Here is a 7,150-nt window from a genome sequence, read left to right on the forward strand (position 1 = left end):
CAAGGTCATCTGCCATCTGCTTGGAAATCAGCAAACATCTCTGCCCTGCATAAAAAGGTGCAAAAACAGATCCCTGCAACTATAGACCAATCAGCCTTCTTCCAATTATCAGCAAGGTTATGGAATCCATCATCGCTTCAGACATGAAATCCTTCCTCTTCACCAATGGCCTGATTTCCGATCATCAATTTGCTTTCAGAACAGGTCACTCTACACTGGTTATGCTGCTTCTGCTCTCCCAACAATGGATGGAGGTACTCAATGCCAGACAGGAAATCCGAGCCGTATCCCTGGACATATCACGTGCTTTCGACACAGTCTGGCACCCTACCCTGCTCAACAAACTCTCTTCCTATGGTATCCAAGGCCATCTCCACTCATGGCTCGCAGCCTTGCTCTCCTGTCACAGTCAACGTGTGGCCCTAAATGGAGTTCTTTCATCCCCTCTTCCTGTCCAGGCTGGAGTTCCTCAAGGTAGCGTTCTGGGCCCTGTTCTTTTTCTGGTTTTCATCAATGATCTCTCCGACTCTCTGGAAAATCCTCTTTATCTCTTTGCTGATGACTCCACCCTTTGCCGTACCATCGGTTATCCCTCAGACCGACAAGCAGCAGCTTCTTCGCTCACTGCAGATCTGGATAAAATCACAAACTGGTCCAACACGTGGAACATGTCTTTCATTCCGGACAAATCTCACACTCTCACTATGTCTCTTCAAAAGGACCGTTTAGAACCCCCCCCCATCCACTTTCTCAACAATCCTCTGGAAGAAGTCTTTTCTTTCACGCTTCTGGGTCTCACTATCTGCCATGACCTTTCCTGGGAAAACCACATTTCAAACCTCGCCTCCAAAGCCAGTCGCCGACTGGGAATCCTCTGTCGTGCAAAGTCCTTCCTCGGCCCACCTGAGCTCCTGACCACTTACAAAGCTTTTGTCCGCAGCCTGATGGAGTACTGCTCTCCCCTCTGGGCTGGTGCTCCTGCCTCCCACCTTTCTCGGCTTCACGCTGTAGAAACCAAGGCATTTCGGATCATTTGCATCTCCCTCATCTCCCGCAATGAGGCTGAGACTTTGGGCCTCTCACTCAATCACCGCAGGTTGGTCGGTGGTCTTTCTGTCTTCTACCGTCTCCTCTCCAGCCTCGCCCCCCCCTGCTCTCTCTCTCTCTCTCTCTGCGATTTGTCCCCACCACATTTCCACAGGGTGCTCAAGGTCCGCTAACAACCCCCTTCTGGTAAAACTACTAAAATCACGAATCACTGCTCACCTTCACTCTTTCGTTCCTCTTCTTTCCCACCTTTGGAATAAACTCCCTCACTCTATTCATTCCCATTCTTCCCTCCAGGCCTTCAAAACAGCTGTTCACCACCACCTCTTATCATCCCCCATTCAAATCCTCGATATTTTCTACCCCCGATAATCCACCCAAGCCCACCTCCTTCAAATTCCCTGCTTTCCTTCCTGAAAGTCCCTGTAATGTCCATCTTCTATTCCCCATGTTCCCCATCCCATCCCTCTCCCTCCCACAGATCTCCTAATGTCTCTGTTCCCCACTGTTTTGTCCTTCCCACTCCCTCCCCTCTTGTCTCATGCCCCCCTTGCTGTGCGTTGTTTGTTAGCTCTCATACAAGCCTCGACAAGGTATACAAAAAAAGAAGTTCATTGGGCAAGCTGGCTTGCTGAGAAGGAATTGTTGAGAAGGATTTTAAATAACCAGCTGAAGAAGAAAATGTTGAAGAAACCACCGACCTGTCCGTGATGGTGAAGTGATAGGCCCAAAGATTTAGCTTCATCCCAGGAGATTCCAGTACTCATGAAGGCCTTAGTTTCTGTGGTGTCAAGCTGAGCAAGATGTGAGGCAGGTTATCCAGCCCAGAGTGGAGAGCAGTTCTTCATGAAGCTGCGGATGGAGGCCTTGTAGGCGGATAGGAGTTCAGGTTTGCCAAAGAAGGACTGTCTGATGGAGGATTCCCAGTCAGCTGCTGGCTTTGGATGCCAATTTTGAAATGTAGTTTTCTCAAGAAAGATCATGGCTGATAATGAAACCAAGGAGTTTGATTGACTTCCTCAAGAGGATTGTTCAGAAAGCAGGTTGGGTGAGGGGGGAGGGCGAGGGAGAGTGTGGGTTTGCCAGGCGGTCCTTTTGGAGAGAGATAGTGGGAGTGGGAGATTGTTTGGGGATTGAGACATTTTCCAATTGAATAAGAAAGAAATGTTTACATATGAATGAGGAAGAAACAATGTTTACATTGTGAACTAGAACAGTATTCAGTCGAGCACGTACCTCCGCAAGGCTGAACAGTTTACATTTTGTGTCCCATTGATAGGCCGGATTTGGATCCGGACCATAATCAAAATCGAATTGGCTTCTTTTCACATACCCTGCTCATCCCCAAAGTTTTGTCAAAGCTCGTCCACAACTTATTGAGATATCGTGCTGGATGTTGGTTTAGTCCCATCTCTCAAAGGAGAAGAATCGCTTTAAAAAAAAATTCTGATCCGGATTCGGACATTCACCAAAATTGAATCAATTCTTTCTTGTCACACATCCATCCTTTCCACCATATTTCGTCCAAATCCGTCCACAACTTTGTGAGATATCCTGTTCACAGACAGACAAACAAGGGTGAAAACATAACCTCTTTCCACCTTCTGTGGTGGAGTTAATAAGGAAGAAATATTTACATATAAATGAGGAAGAAATGGTCATAAACATTGAAGTTCAACTGAACATATAACTTTGTGACTACAATCATGACATAATGATTTTTTTTTTAATGCCTCTGTCACGTGTCCTTGAAAGCGAAGAATGTTTGGGTATTTAGTCAATATAAAGCATCCAACAAATTACACACGCACATCTCCATCTCAGTGATGTGAGGTGTCAAAGCAGAAAATAAACCAATGTGGGTGTGAACAACGATCATGGTGGTCATTGTAACAAGCCACCCACCAAATGAATTGTGACAGTTGTTTGGAAGATTTATTCCAGAAAAAGCAAAGCAACGGTGAGCTCAGATTTTAAGATTTATGAACAGAGCGTTTTTTTTCTTGTACAAGTGTTAACAAAGATATAGATTGAAGTTCTTCTTCTTCTTCTTCTTCTTCTTACTTCTTACTTCTTCTTACTTCTTACTTCTTACTTCTTACTTCTTACTTCTTACTTCTTACTTCTTACTTCTTACTTCTTACTTCTTTCTTCTTTCTTCTTTCTTCTTTCTTCTTACTTCTTCTTCTTCTTACTTCTTCTTCTTCTTCTTCTTACTTCTTCTTACTTCTTCTTACTTCTTCTTCTTACTTCTTCTTACTTCTTCTTACTTCTTCTTACTTTTTCTTACTTCTTCTTACTTCTACTACTTCTTCTTACTTCTTCTACTACTTCTTCTTACTTCTTCTACTACTTCTTCTTACTTCTTCTACTACTTCTTCTACTACTTCTTCCACTACTTCTTCCACTACTTCTTCTACTACTTCTTCTTCTACTACTTCTTCTACTACTACTTCTTCTACTACTACTTCTTCTACTACTACTTCTTCTACTACTACTTCTTCTACTACTACTTCTTCTACTACTACTTCTTCTTCTTCTCCTCCCTCCTCCCTCCCCCCTCCTCCTCCTCCCTCCTCCTCCCTCCTCCTCCCTCCTCCTCCCTCCTCCTCCCTCCTCCTCCCTCCTCCCGTTAGGTGTCGCCACAGCGGATCATCCATATGATCCGCATAGTGATTTGGCTTATATTAGTTTTTATGCCGGATGCCCTTCCTGACATCCGGTCGCCTCTTACGACACAGGGATAATATCGATTAAAGCTGTTGTGGAATTTACACTTTATCACTGGCAGACATGCTTGTGCAGTTAGGCCCTAATGTTGAAACAAATCTTCTATATGTAACATGCTTGATCGTCTGTCTGTCTGTGTAATATTCCATTCCACCCATTGGTTGGACAGTTAGTAGGGTCATATCCAGGACTCCTGTGACCATGGAGAGCATAAGTTCGTTTGAGGATGGATTTTGGTACTTTGGGGTATTTAGAAAAAAATGAGCTCCGATGCCCCTCCCAAAAGTGTGGGCTAACTCCACCAGAGGGCAAAATCCAAAATGGCCGCTGGTGGCCATCTTGGAAATTACACAATTACATAACTCTTTGAGTAAAATAACTTACAGACCTGAAATAAGTGTCGTTTTTTACTAATTGAATGACGAGGATTCCATTTCAGTGGTTATTTTCTCATTTTGCGGTAATCTTTAACATGAAATTCAAGATGGCTGCCAACGGCTACATTGAATATTTGAATATGTCCCACCTTCCGAAATTTTGTAGCTTTTTACTATTACTAGTGTATGCCCGTACGTGCGTGCCTGTACATGTGTGGCCGTACGTGCGTGGCCGTACATGCAAAAAAAAAAACTTTCAAACCACGTGCCAGAAATAACAACCACACAGGCTGTTCCTTCGCTCTCGCGTGCCCGTATGTGCATGGCCATACGTGCATGGCCGTACATGCAAAAATAAATAAATAATAAACTTTCAAACAAACTCACAGGCCGTTCCTTCGCTCTTGTAAATGACGACTGGATTGGGGCATTGTGTTTATCTATAAATGCGCATAAGAAATCGAGAAATTATTAGAATACAGTAAGTCCTCAATGAGAGGAAGTTTGCGTATCGCAGTTACGATTATTCGCAATTTCGTTTTAATGGCCAATTATTCAATTACCACTAATGTATTTTGCCTTTTCACAATGTCATAGCAAGCAAAAACACATAGAGAAGAGAGAAAAAAAAACGTATGTGCAAACCCCCCCCCCCAAAAAACAACTTTCAAACAACCACACAGGCCGTTCCTTCGCTCTCGTAAACGACGTGTGACGCCATTTTCTGGGGGGGGGGGGGAAGTACCAAAACAGCAACAAAAAACATCTAAAGGTACCAAAAAAAAACCTGTTGAACTTTTGTCTCCTACTTGCTTATTTTCGATCATAAGTTATCGCGTGTTTAAAATTTACTTCCTGGTTTGGAGTATACCAGCTAACTCTGATGTTACCGAAATTTATACACCATTTAATATTAAAACGATCATAACTTGGGGCATTGTGTTTATCTATAAATGCGCATAAGAAATCGAGAAATTATTAGAATACACGAAGTCATCACTCTCCGGAAGTCTGTACTTTGTAACCCGTAATGGGGAACGCTGCTGAGGTTCTCTTCCCCCATCGGCCACGCCCACGCAGCAACGTGTCCTGTCATTGGTTGGTAAATAAATGGCCATAACTTGGGAAGCATTGTCTGATTAATATCAAACCTTGAAAAGGCACATCCTCAGGTCCCCAGCAATATATCTGGCAAGTTTCAATTAGATCGGACCAGTGGTTGTCGAGAAACAGCGGCCACAGACACACACACACACACACACACACACACACACACACACACACACACACACACACACACACACACACACACACACACACACACACACACACACACACTGCTGGAATTATAGAAAGATAGTAATTATGCTGTTTATTTTGTCACAGGATCATTAGATTTCTGCTAGCAAAAGACCACCGACTGCCACTACAACTGATCAGTCATCACATCACATGCCAACTGTTGAGTAACAGAATTAACTGAGTTCAGACTAACATGTCTGAAGAATCAACCGGTAGCAGAAGTAGCAACCCCCCTCCTCAATGTGTGTTGCAATGTGGTGATCACATTGATCAGGAAGACTCACTTGATGGGATTTCCAGTGGAAAGTGGCAAAGCTTGCGTGAAAAAGCAGCTAATTGGAAGGGGCAAGATAGGTTTGGCATGGTGTATGAGAGTGTCAACTGGGAAAAGGGACACAAAGGTCTTTACATGCACAAGGAATGTTACCTGCCTATTTCAAGCAAGAGAAAGCTCCAGCAAGCTGAAAAGTGAAAATCTGCATATAGTGAATAAAACAGGTAACCCCTACAGTTGCAGTTCTACAGGCAGTCTTTAAATATTGTGTTGGCCTTGTTTTGCCCTGACCTTTTCTGCTATTTGTGCTTGGAGAACAGTTCCTGCTTATTTGTTCACACTAGTTCCAGCTCACTATTTTATTTCGTTGAGTTTGTTGGTTTCATGTTTTCTTTACACTTGCTCATTTTTATGCACAATTGGAGGTGCAAATTTTGACAATTGAACTTCATTTGTTGTGTCTGCATTTGCCTCTTTGATCAACCCTGCTGTTTTATTGGGTTTGGATTTCCTTAATTGATCTTGTGTTTGCTAGTTGCTACCACCACACATGAACTCAATACCTTGTTGTTTTTTTTTCCTGTGTGTACAGTGAATCTACGTCTGCGTCCGAGACCCCGAAATCTGCTGCTGCTGATCCCCTTCAAGCTGCTTCACCGAAACGTCAACGTTCGAGTATAGGGCATCGACATGATAAAAACTTATGTGTCTGGTGCATGCGTCCAGAAGACAAAAAGCATCCTGGATGGAAATTAAATACATTGCATCTTCTAAATCAAGAAAAGGCTCGGAACATGTTTAAACAGCATACGGTGTTACTAGACGACATGGACATGAGAGATCGCATTCTCAAACTGATTGACGCCACACCTGACCCATTTGCAGTTGAGATACGATACCATCATCGCTGCTGGCTCAAGTACATCACCAACAATAAGATTAATGATGAAAGGCATGAGCTGAATTATGAATGAGTTGCAAGAATGACCATAAAAATGAGTTAGAAACAACCGAGATTATATTTTCGGGTCTGATGATGACCTCAAAATGGGCAAGTAACACCTGGAATTAATTTGTAGTCAAAAAGACACTTCATAATTCATGCCTGTATGTTAATTTACTCAAGATTTATGTATTTAAAAAACAAATTCCAAGATGGTCACTGGTGGCCATTTTGGATTTCATCGTGAAGATGACCTCCAAGTCGACAAGTTACACCTGGAATGAATTTCCCGCCCTATAATTACTTGAAAACAATACCTTAATCGTCTTCCTACCTTAACTGGTTTGGAAGATGTGAAATATTCATATATTCAATATGGCTGTTGGCGGCCATCTTGGATTTCACATTGAAGATGACCACAAAATGAAAGAATATCCACTGGAATTGACCCTAGTCATTAAATTAGTAAAAAAACGA

The 7,150-nt window shown here is 42.8% G+C and overlaps 1 protein-coding gene across 6 annotated transcripts in view; it reads left to right on the forward strand.

Moving 5' to 3' along the window:
- The window catches only part of E2F4 (E2F transcription factor 4), a 163,755-nt gene extending 156,605 nt beyond the window's left edge, over window positions 1-7,150 (forward strand). For all 6 annotated transcript variants that reach the window (XM_085888657.1, XM_085888652.1, XM_085888653.1 and 3 more), the window contains one exon: window positions 6,323-7,150. The gene's annotated coding sequence lies outside the window, so the exon portion shown is untranslated. The remainder of the gene's footprint in view (window positions 1-6,322) is intronic.

This window comes from Eptatretus burgeri, chromosome 7, assembly GCF_056783735.1.
Source record: "Eptatretus burgeri isolate ZD-2024b chromosome 7, Ebu_testis_v1, whole genome shotgun sequence".
Lineage (NCBI taxonomy): Eukaryota > Metazoa > Chordata > Myxini > Myxiniformes > Myxinidae > Eptatretus > Eptatretus burgeri.